Source organism: Myotis yumanensis, unplaced genomic scaffold, assembly GCF_028538775.1.
Source record: "Myotis yumanensis isolate MYYU_CA2020_CCGP unplaced genomic scaffold, mMyoYum1.0.hap1 SCAF_1, whole genome shotgun sequence".
Classification (NCBI taxonomy): domain Eukaryota; kingdom Metazoa; phylum Chordata; class Mammalia; order Chiroptera; family Vespertilionidae; genus Myotis; species Myotis yumanensis.
The window spans coordinates 110,700,957-110,712,409 of record NW_027223752.1 but is presented as its reverse complement, the minus strand read 5'-3'; the positions used below and the strand labels follow the sequence as shown (position 1 = coordinate 110,712,409).

General features: G+C 40.9%; 1 pseudogene; it reads right to left on the bottom strand.

Moving 5' to 3' along the window:
- Positions 1-259: 259 nt before the first annotated feature.
- On the bottom strand, positions 260-6,074 carry LOC139011273 (protein SET-like; annotated as a pseudogene).
- Positions 6,075-11,453: the final 5,379 nt, after the last annotated feature.

Below are 11,453 nucleotides of genomic sequence, written 5' to 3'. Positions count from 1 at the left end.
TTCTTGAGACAGGAAGGGATAAAAATGACTTTGGAACAGAAAGGGGCAAATATTCTTTTCCCACTATAAACTGCTCAAGGTAAATCCCCCCCCCCAAAAAATAAGTTGAGAACCATGGTGTAAAGGAGAGAAAAGAGACTTCAAAAACAGGGCAACTGAGCACAAGAGGGGGGGAAAAGAGGAAAAGAAAAAAGAAACACTGCAACTTGATCCCAGGGACTGGAGAAAATTAAAAAAGGTTGGAACCTATCAGTGTTCATTAATCATCTTCTCCTTCACCTTCCTCTCCTTCCCCCTCATCATCATCTTAATTTTCTTCACCATCATCCTCATCCCCTTCTTCATCAATATCTTCCAACCCTTCCTCCTCCTCATCATCATTTTCTTTTTCTCCTTCTGCTTCTTCACCATCCATGTCAGGAACCAAGTATTACTGTAATAGATTTGGCCAAATGTCATCTTTGATGACTTCTCCTAACTCATCTGCACCTGCATCAGAATGGTCAGTAAACCAGGTAAAGAAGCTTTCTGGTTCTTCATGCTGTCTCTTACTGCTGGCTTTATTCTGTGTTTGACTTGAATGATTGGTCAAATCCTTTCCAGATTTCTATTTGATTTCAGTGGACTTCAAAGATGGATCACCACTCTCATTCAGATGAAACTCTTTGGAGAGAACTTTATTTTTGAAGTAAGGATTTTCATTAAAATAAAAATCTATTCTGTAACCTGATTTAATATCTTTAAATTCTGTCATTTCAACTCTTGTCAAATAATGCAGCGCCTCTTCATCCTCTTCTCCAAGCAGTTCAGACACTTGTGGATGGTTGACAAATGTTGTTACTCCAAAATTTGGGATATTGGCGATCAATTCTGACTCTTCTGAAAAGAATGGTTGGTGGAGTTTGTTATATTTCTGTTTCACTTTCAAAATCTTCTTTAAAAAAAATGAAAAATAAATTTTAAAAAAATTTAAAAAAAACAAAAAAAAATCTTCTTACTGGCTTGTTCATTAAGTCTATCTATTTCATTTTGTCTTTTATCAATATGTTCAATTGCTTCTTGCTGTTCTTTTTCTCTCTTTGGCAAGTATGACGGGTTGGCTTCTCCAGGTTGGGGGCTAGAGGCACTTTTGGTTTCTTCATTTGAGGTGGGAGCGAGAACTGGCATTTGGGGGCCTTACTGTGAGGAAAGTCCGAGGATCTGAATGCTGGGAAGTTGCCAGGCTCAAAGGCGTGCTGAACACTGGTCGTATGCTTTTTCTGCTTCGATTGATATGATTATGTGATTTTTATCTCTCAATTTTTTTATGTGATGTATCACATTTATTGATTTTCAGATATTGTACCATCCTTGCATCCCAGAATAAATCCCACTTGGTCATGGTGCATGATCTTTCTAATGTAATGCTATCTCTGATTTGCTAGAAATTTGTTGAGGATTTTAACATCTATGTTTATCAGGGATATTGGCCTGTAGTTCTCTATCTTTGTGGTGTCTTTATCTGTTTTTGGAATTAGGGTAATGCAGGTTTCATAGAAAGAGCTTGCAAGTGTGCCTTACTCTTAAATTTCTTGGAATAGTCAGAGAAAGATACGTTTTAGTTCTTCTTTGAATGCTTGGTAAAACTCCGTTGTAAAGCTGTCCTGACCGGGGCTTTTGTTTGCTGGAAGATTTTTGATTACAGCTTCAATTTCATCAGTAGTTATCGGCCTATTCAGGTTTATTGATTCTTCCTGATTAAGTTTTGGAAGCTTGTATTCTTCTAAGAATATGTACATTTTGTCTAGGTTGTCCAGTTTGTTGGAGTGGAGTTGTTTGTAGTATTTAATTTTTTAAAATCCTTTGTATTTCTGTGGGGTCTGTTGTTACTTCACCTCTTTCATTTCTGATTTTGTTTATTTGGGTCCTCTCTCTTTGTTTCTTGGTGAGCCTGGCTAGAGGTTCAGCAATCTTGTTTATCCTTTCAAAGAACCAGTTCTTGGTTTAATTCATCTTTTGTATTGTTTATTTTGTTCTGGATGTCATTTATTTCCACTCTGATCTTTATTATTATTTCCTTCCTTCTGCTTACTCTGGGCTTTTCTTGTTGCTCTCTTTCTAATTCTTTAAGTTATAGCATTAGGTAATTTATTACAATTTTTTTGTTGTTGTTTTTTGAGGTAGGCCTGTATAGCTATGAACTTCCCTCTCAGGACTGCTTTCACTGTATCCCATAGATTTTGGATTGTTATGTTTTCACTGTTGTTTGTTACCAGAATGTTTTTTATTCCTTCTTTGATCTCTTTGGCAACCCAATCATTGTTTAATAGTATGCTATTTAGCCTCCAAGTGTTTGATTTTTTTCATTGTTTTTATTGTAGTTGATTTCTGTTGGGGTCTGACCCCAGCAGGTCCAGGGGTTTCCAAAGGTGTGGACGGAGTCAGGGAAGAAGGAATGACATGGAGACCACGTTCAGTTGATCAGCAGCCTAGCCAGGTTCTAGCCAGGATCTCCAGCCAAGTTCTGTCCAGGATCTCCAGCCAAGTTCTGTCCAGGATCTCCAGCCAGGTTCTGTGTTTTATTGTCTTGTTACATCTGTATTTATACCAGTTGATTTTAATCCTATCAATTTCTATTCCAAAGGTTAGGGCATTTCTTATCTCCATTCCAGGGAGTAAAGATTATGTAGCTTAAGCGTGATTGTTCGTAGTTAAAGTGATTAACTACCCGCCTGGCACTTAGTTAAGGGATTTTATTCCCTCCCTAACTCCAGGGAAAAATCCTTACCTGGGGAAACAACCTTTCTCAGAGAGGTGACCTTGGTTAAAACACATAGGGTCAAGAAGGGGAGCAACCATATTAAGAACAGTATGCCATATACGCCAGGTCCCTTGAAACATATGCTGTGCAGATGTTTCTTCCCTGAAGCGACTGTGTCCAGCAGCAAGGATGGACCAGCTTCCGGCAGATTTCTAATTTTATGCCATTGTGATCTGAGAAGATGCTTGATATACTTTCTATTTTCTTGAATTTGAAGAGAAGTTGCCTGTATCCCAATATGTGGTCTAATTTTGAAAATATCTTGTCTGCACTTGAGAAGAATGTATATTCTGTAGCCTTGTGGTAAAATGTTCTGAAGATGTCAATTAATTGTATCTGATCTAGTGAGTCATTTAGGACTGATGTTTCTTTGCTGAACTTTGTTTAGAGAATTTATCCATTGGCTCAATGAGGTATTAATGTCCCTTACTATGACTGTATTGCTGTCAATCTCTCCCTTGATATCTTCCAGTAGTTTTTTTTTTTTTTAATGTATTTGGGTGCTCCTCTATTGGGAGCATATAAGTTTACCAGAGTTATATCCTCTTGTTTAATTGCTCCCTTTAGTATTATGAAGTGGCCTTCCTTATCTCTTGCTATGGCCTTCACTTTGAGGTCTATTTTGTCACATATAAGTATTGCTATCCCAGCTTTTTTTTCATTTACATTTTACTGAAAAAAAATTTCCATCCCTTCACTATCAGTCTATGTGAGTCCTTTGTTCTGAGTTGGGTCTCTTGTAGACTGCAGATATATGGGTCATGTTTTCTTATCCATTCAGCTACCCTTGTCTTTTGATTAGAGCATTTAATTCATTTTCATTTAAGGTTATTATTGATAGGTACTTGTTTATCACCACTTTTATTCTTTATGCCTGTGTTCCTTCTTACCTTTTTATTTCTTCTTTTTACAGCAGTCCCTTTAGCATGTCCTTCATTAGTGGCTTGGTGGTAATAAACTCCCTTAGCCCATTTTTTCTATGCAGATCCTGATTTCATCTTCAATTTTGAATGAAGGCTTTGCTGGGTATAGTATTCTTGGATTCAGTCCCTTGCTTTGCATTACTTTGTATATTTCATTCCATTCCTTTCTGGCCTGATGTGTTTCTATTGAAAAAGCAATTGATAGTCTAATAGGAGATCCCTTATAGGTAACTTTCTGCCTCTCTCTGACAGCCTTAAGATTCTTAATTTGTTGGTGGTATTTGCCAATTTAATTATGATGTGTCTTAGTGTCAGTCTTTTGGGGTTCATCTTGCTTGGTATTCTGTGTGCTTATTGAACTTGTGCTACCTTTTTCTTCCCAATATCAAGGAAGTTTTCTGTCATTATTTCTTCAAACAGGTTTTCTAATCCTTGCTCAGTTTCCTCTCTGTCTGGCACCCTTATTATGCAGATGTTGTTTCATTTCATGTTGTCCCAAAGCTTACTTAGGCTCTCCTCATGTTTTTTAATTTTTTTTTTCCAGTTGCTGCTCTGTGTGGGTGTTTTTTCCTTCCATTGTCTTCTAGCTCTCTGATGTGGCCCTCTGCTTCTTCTAGTTTACTGTTGATGCTTTCTATTGTGTTATTTTTTTAAAAAATTAAATCTTTATTGTTCAGATTACATTTGTTCCTCTTTCCCCCCCCCCAACTCCCCTCCACCCAGTTCCCTCCCCACCCTCCGCCCTCACTCCCCACCCACTGTCGTCATCCATAGGTGCACGATTTTTGTCCAGTATCTCCCCGCATCTCCCACTCCCCTTTCCCCACCAAGAATAGTCAGTCCATTCCCTTTCTATGTCCCTGATTCATTATAATCACCAGTTCATTCTGTACATCAGATTATTTATTCACTTGATTCTTAGATTCACTTGTTGATAGATGCATGTTTGTTGTTCATAATTTGTATCTTTACCTTTTTCTTCTTCCTCTTCTTAAAGGTTACCTTTCAGCATTTCATCTAATACTGGTTTAGTGGTGATGAACTCCTTTAGCTTTTCCTTATCTGTGAAGCTCTTTATCTGACCTTCAATTCTGAATGATAGCTTTGCTGGGTAAAGTAATCTTGGTTGTAGGTTCATGGTATTCATCACTTTGAATATTTCTTGCCATTCCCTTCTGGCCTGCAAAGTTTCTGTTGAGAAATCAGCTGACAGTCGTATGGGTATTCCCTTGTAGGTAATTGAGTCTCTTTCTCTTGCTGCTTTTAAGATTCTCTCTTTGTCTTTTGCTCTTGGCATTTTAATTATGATGTGTCTTGATATGGTCCTCTTTGGATTCCTTTTGTTTGGGGTTCTCTGTGCTTCTTGGACCTGTAAGTCCATTTCTTTCACCAGGTGGGGGAAGTTTTCTGTCATTATTTCTTCAAATAGGTTTTCAATATCTTGCTCTCTTTCATCTTCTGGCACCCCTATAATTCTTATATTGGTGCGCTTGAAGCTGTCCCAGAGGCTCCTTAGACTATCTTCGTATTTTCAGATTCTTTTTTCATTTTGCTTTTCCGGTTGGGTGTTTTTTGCTTCTTCGCATTTCAAATCTTTGACTTGATACTTGCGCTCCTCTGGTCTGCTGTTGGGTGTCTGTATAATATTCTTTATTTCAGTCAGTGTATGCTTAATTTCTAGTTGGTTCTTTATCACAACATCGAGGATCTCATTAGATTTCGTGAGGCTCTCATCAAGTTTATTGGCAGCTTCTAGCACATTATTGAAAGCCCTCAAAATTGCGTTTTTTAGCTCTATATCCCCCATTTCTGTCATGTTTTCTTGTCTCCGCATTTTTTATGCTTTCTTGGTGTACCCCCTTGTGGTCTTTGTGTGCAGTCTTGTTCTAGTTAAGCCTTGATTGATGTAGCTAATACTAGAGGGATTTGACCACCAGGCCGACTGACTGTGAGAATCAGCTGTATCTGCAGTGGGAAAACTTCTGTCCTCTGGAGAAGTGCTAATCTAGCCTTTGTCTGAGGCTATCCGGCAAATGGCTCTGCACAGGGCTTGGGCAGGGCAGGATCAACAGAGCGGGCAGAGAGAGTGGTTATGGCTGCTCTCAGTCCCGTTCCCAGAGGCTCTGCTTCTCAAAACCCCAGCAACCACTGCAAACCTCGGAGAGAAAGCTGCCCTCACGTTCCAACTGATGCCAGACAATCCCGCTTCTCCTGTTTGATTCTGAGTCCCTAGAGACTCACCCGGATCTGGAGCTCAGAGTCTGAGACTGCCTCCTGATTGAAAACAACAACCGCGCCCTCAGCCACCAGCCGGCTCCACGCACACCTCCGTACCTTTGTATTTTCCACATTGCGCCTCCTGTGAGCCTCAGTATGCTGTTCTCTTTCCTTCTAGTTGAAGAATCTCTCCTCAGCCAGCCTTCCTGTGGTTCTGGGTGATGTCCGTTCCATCTTTTAGTTGTATTTTTGAAGTGGTTGTGCAAGGCAGCAATCTCTGGTGTTTACCTATTCCGCCATCTTGGTTTCTCCTATCTCTATTGTGTTCTTTATTACAGCAATGTCATCCTTCATTTCTCCTTGGTTCTTCATTTTCTCTTGATTGTTACACATGTTATTGAATTTGTCTTCCATCCTTTTTAGCATCCTTGTGACCATTGCTCTGAATTCTTTCTCTGACGAATGGCTTGCCTCCATTTCGTTTACTTCTTTTTCTGGTGATTCCTCCTTTTCTTTCATATGGGGGCTGTTTCTTTGTCTCCCCATTTTTGCTCCTCTCAGGTTGTCTGGTTATGTGGCCCACTCTACCATATTAATCAAAAGGCACAAAATACAACTCTATAAGAGATGACTCTGAGGGAACAAAACATGAATGTTTTCACAACACCGATAACCCCAATAAAAGTGACCACCAGAGAAAATAGAATTAGGGGAGAGAAAAGAGTGCAAAAAATGATATTGAGAAAATGAAAAAAGGTAAGAGAAAAAAACAAAAGAAGAAAAAATAAGGGGAAAATATACATATATGGGGAGAAAACTCCACAAAACAAAAAAATAAACCAAAAAATGCAAAGAACAAACACCCTGAAAAAAGGGGCGGGGACTGAATCTGCAGAGGCAGAGATTATTTCCAGAAAGTAAGGTAAAGGAATTGAATGAATAGGGGAATGGCCATTGTTCAGTATAGAGGAGGTTGAAAGAGAATGAGTGGATAAGAAGAAAAGTAAAAAATAAATATAAATATAAAAATAGATAAAAATTAAAAATAAATGAAAAATAAAAAGACCAAAAAAATTCCCATTTCTTTAATCTATCTATCTATATATGCATCTATTTTTTTGGAATGGTAGAATAGGGTAGAGAGCAAATAGGCTTGAATTTGGTGAGTGAAATTAATTAAGCAATTAGGAGAAGAAGAGAACAAGTGAGGAGAGAAAAAACAAAAGCATAAAAAATTGGCTGTTGAAGAAAGAGAAAAGAGAAGGGTGCATGTACTTGGAGCAGGGGAGAGGAAATTAGATATATGAGTAAGCCAACAGAGACTACTATAATAGTAATGTGTCAATAAAGCAGATAAAGAAGATCAATTTTTAACAAGGGGTAAAAAGAAAGGAGAAAGAAAAAAAAAGCAGGACAGGAGAAGAGAAACAGGATGAAAAAGGGAGAAGTGAGGAAGAAAAGGTTGGCAAAAAGGGCAAAATGAGATAAAGTAAAATAATGATAAAAGATAAAAATTGAATGAAGAATACTAATCCAAAATAAATAAATAAAAGGTTAAAAAATAAAATAAAGAAAAAATTTTTTTCTTAAGTAAAAGTTAAAAAATGAAAAAGTGAAGTAGTGAAGTGTTGTTCTCTTCAGCTGAGTTTTGATGTCCCATGGGGGCTGGTTTAAGACCCCTTTCTACTGTTCTGTTTGCCACTTCTCAGTTTCCTGTTAGATAGTCAGCACCATGTTGAAATTCCCAGCGATCCACTGTACCTCTTTGTCTGTTTCCACAGCCTTGGTTTCAGGCAGGTAGGACCAATCTGCCCACTTTATTTGTCTGCCTGCTTTCAATCATATTTACACAAGTGTTTATTTCTGACACGGTTTCTAGGTGGGGGTGTTGCTATATTAGTTTCCGGAACCAAATGGCCCCTCAACCCAGTCCGCAAGGGCTCCCTGGGGGTATTTAGATTCCTTGTTTCCCTGCAGAGCTCGAGGCTGGGTGCAGCTGTGCTCCTAGGAGGGGCCGGCTCTTCAGGATAAAAATGGCTGTTTAGGGTTGAAGGAACCGGAGTGTCCCAGAGCTGGATTCCTGGTCACCTCTCCCTGTCTTGCTCCCTAGCCTCCACAAAACTGCACCTTCACCTGCATCGCAGCCTCGGTGAGTGTTTGTAATTGAAATATCCTGTGTACTGGGTTTAGCAAGTAAAAGCAAGGAAAATATAAAGACAGAGCAACCACACTGCTGCACGTTTCTCTCCCCCCCAGCACTGCATGGCCAGTGTAGAACTTCAGGCTGCCTTTCGGGGTGCAGCCTCCCATGGCTGTGGACTTAGATCTGGATTTCCTGGCTGGCAGCCACCCTGTGGACCCCCTTCCACAGTCGAGTGTTATATGTGTCTCCAAAGGACGCTGACTTGGTGCAGCGCAGTTTTTTTCTGACCCTCTTGTCCTGGTAGTCAGGCGTCTCTCTCTCCAGCCCAGGTACCCAATCTTACCATTCTCCAGCAGTCCTCTTTCCTTTCTGGCTGTAGATTGTCTCACCAGCTGTGTTTAATTTGCCATTTCCAGGTGGATGCTATTCTATTCAGCTGTTTCTTCTATCTGTTCTGAAGGTGCAGGACATGTCCACCTATTCGCCCACCATTTTGTCTCCCCCTGGACAAACTTTTTAGGAGTCTGTGGCTGGAGAGGCTAGAGTCTTGGTGTTCATGAGTTTGCAGCTGAGGCAGCAGGTCCTTGGCTGGTATGGCTGTGGGGTCCCAGGCAGTATCTTAGGGCTCCCCAGATGGGTGGAGGTGAGGCTGGGCTCCCAGTCACAGCAGCTCTCCCCTTCAAGATGGTGTGGCCTCTGCAGCAGAGCTGGCTACCCTGGGAGAGATTGCAGTGGTAGCAGAGGCTGCCTGGCTAGGGGAGCCTGGTCCGCCCACCCCCAACAGTCCTGCGGAATATAACTGTCTCTCTCTCTCTCTCTCTCTCACTCTCTCTCTCTCTCACACACACACACACACACACATGCCCCACAGGCACTCCCCTTTCACTCCTTCACTTACTCAAACTCTTTTCCTCACTGCTGCCTTGTTGGCCGCCATCTTGGATCTCTCCAATGTGTATCTCTTTATGTTTATCTTATTCAAGATGTGCTGAGCTTCTTAGACCTTTATATTGAAGCATTTTCATTAGTTTAGAATCTTTCAGCCATTCTCACTCAATGATATGTTTATTCATTTTAGAGAGATAGAGAAAGAAACATCAATGTGAGAAAGACACAACAATAGATTGCCTCCCGTACATGCTCTGACCTGGGATCAAAACTACAGTCTGACTGGGCTCAAACCCACAAAATTTTCCTGTATGGGACAATGCTCCAACCAACTGAGCTAGGCCATTATTTTTTAAAATATTTTTTCTGCCCCCTCTTCTCTTCTTTTCTTCTGGGACTACCATTTCAAGTATGTTGGTTCAGTTGATGTTGTCCTGTAGTTCTTTGAGGCTCTGATAACTTTTCTTTAATCTTTTTTTGAGATTGGATAATTTCTACTGATCTATCTTCAAGTTCACTGATTTTTTTTTCTTCAGCTCAAATCTGCCGTTGACCTCTCTTAGTATATTCTCTATTTTGGTTAATTTACTTTTCAACTTCAGAATTTTCATTTGGTTCTTTTAAAAATAAATTTTCTGTCTTTATTAAGATTATCTATTTGTGGAATCATTGTTATTATACTTTCATTTAATTCTTTAAACCTGGTTTCTTTTAAGGTTTTGAACATACTTATTATAGCTGCTGTGAAGTCTTTGTCTACTAACTTCATCATCTGGGGACATTCATATAGTTTCTACTCACTGCTTTTTTTTCAGTCCTGATCCAAAAATATGTTTTTTTAAATTTTTTTAGAGAGAGGAAGGGAAGGAGAAAGAGAGAGACAAGAGAAACACTGATTGGTTTACCTCATATGTACCCCAATTGGGAATCAAACCTACAACCTAGCTATATGCCCTGTCTGGGAATCAAACCCACAACCTTTTTGGTGCATGGGATGACATTCCAACAAACTGAGCCCTTTGACCAGGACCACTGCTTTATTTGAGTTTCGGTCACACTTCTTTGTTTCTTTGCATGCCCACTAATTTTTATTGTTCTTGATGAAATATGGGCCTTTTTAGGTAATATATTGTTGCAACTCTAGATTCTGAGTTTATCCCAGACAGTTGTCAGTCTTTTGTTTAATGACTTGCCTAGACTAACTTTGTCTCCTCACAATGTGTGACTACTAATGGCTCTGCTCAGTTACTTTAAAAAAATTTAAACCTCATTTCCTAGGGTTTGAGTGTCTGTATAACTTAGCATTCAGCCAAAGATCAGCAGTTTGTGTTCAAACACCTTAAGCCAGGAAGACTTTTGTTCCATGTGGTCCAGAAGCACATTCAGATTCAGCCCATTTTTAAGTCTGTCCCAACATTTATGTTATGTCGGACCTCTTATATGTCCTCCGTTCTGGTCAATGTGCTCTTCCAGCTAGGGATACATTGGAAGCTTTCACCTGTTCTAGTCTCTTCTGTGAATGCATACAGCCCTGAGTAAACTTGGATTATATGGAGACCTTCTCAAACCTCTATGCCTATTTCATCTCCTAGAACTTCCTAAGTACCAGTATAGTCTGCTGGTTAATTGCTTGCTTATAGCATGACTTCATCCTTAGGTAAGTAGAGTCAATATTTCTTTCTGTTTACCAGGTCTGACTATATAATTTGTAGGTCCTAGTGTAAAATGAAAATTCAGTGCCTCTCAATAAACAATTATTATTTATTATATATCTGATGGTTTAGAGATTATAGATTACACTAGTGGCCAGGTGCATGAAATTCGTGCATGGGGGAGGGGGTGTTCCTCAGCCCGGCCTGCACCCTCTCCAATCTGGGACCCCTCGAAGGATGTCTTACTGCCAGTTTACAGGGATCGGGCCTAAACCAGCAGTCGGACATCCCTCTTGCAATGCAGGACTGCTGGCTCCTAACTGCTCACCTGCCTGCCTGAATGCCCCTAACCACTCTGCCTGCTGGCCTGCTCGCCCCCAACTTCCCCCTGCTGCTGGCCTCCTTGCCCCCAAATGTCCCCCTCCAGCCTGATCACCCCAACTGCCCCCCTGCTGGCCTGCTCACTCCAAACTTCCCCCCCTGCTGTCTTGATCATCTCCAACTGACCCCCACTGATGGCCTGCTTGCCCCCAACTGGCCCCCCTGCTGGTCTGCTTACCCCCAATGGCCCCGCCCCCCCAGCCTGATCACCCACAACTGCCCTCCCCTCTTGGCCTCTAACCGCCTCCACCTTGGCTCTGCCACCATGGCTTTGTCCAGAAGAATGTCCGGAAGGTCTCCTGGAAGGTCTCCCAGTCTAATAAGCATATTACCCTTTTATAGAAAGAGGCCTGGTGCATGGGTGGGGGCCCGCTGGTTTGCCCTGAAGGGTGTCCCAGATCAGGGTGGGGGTTCCCTTGGGGCATTGGGCAGCCTGGGCGAGGGGCCTG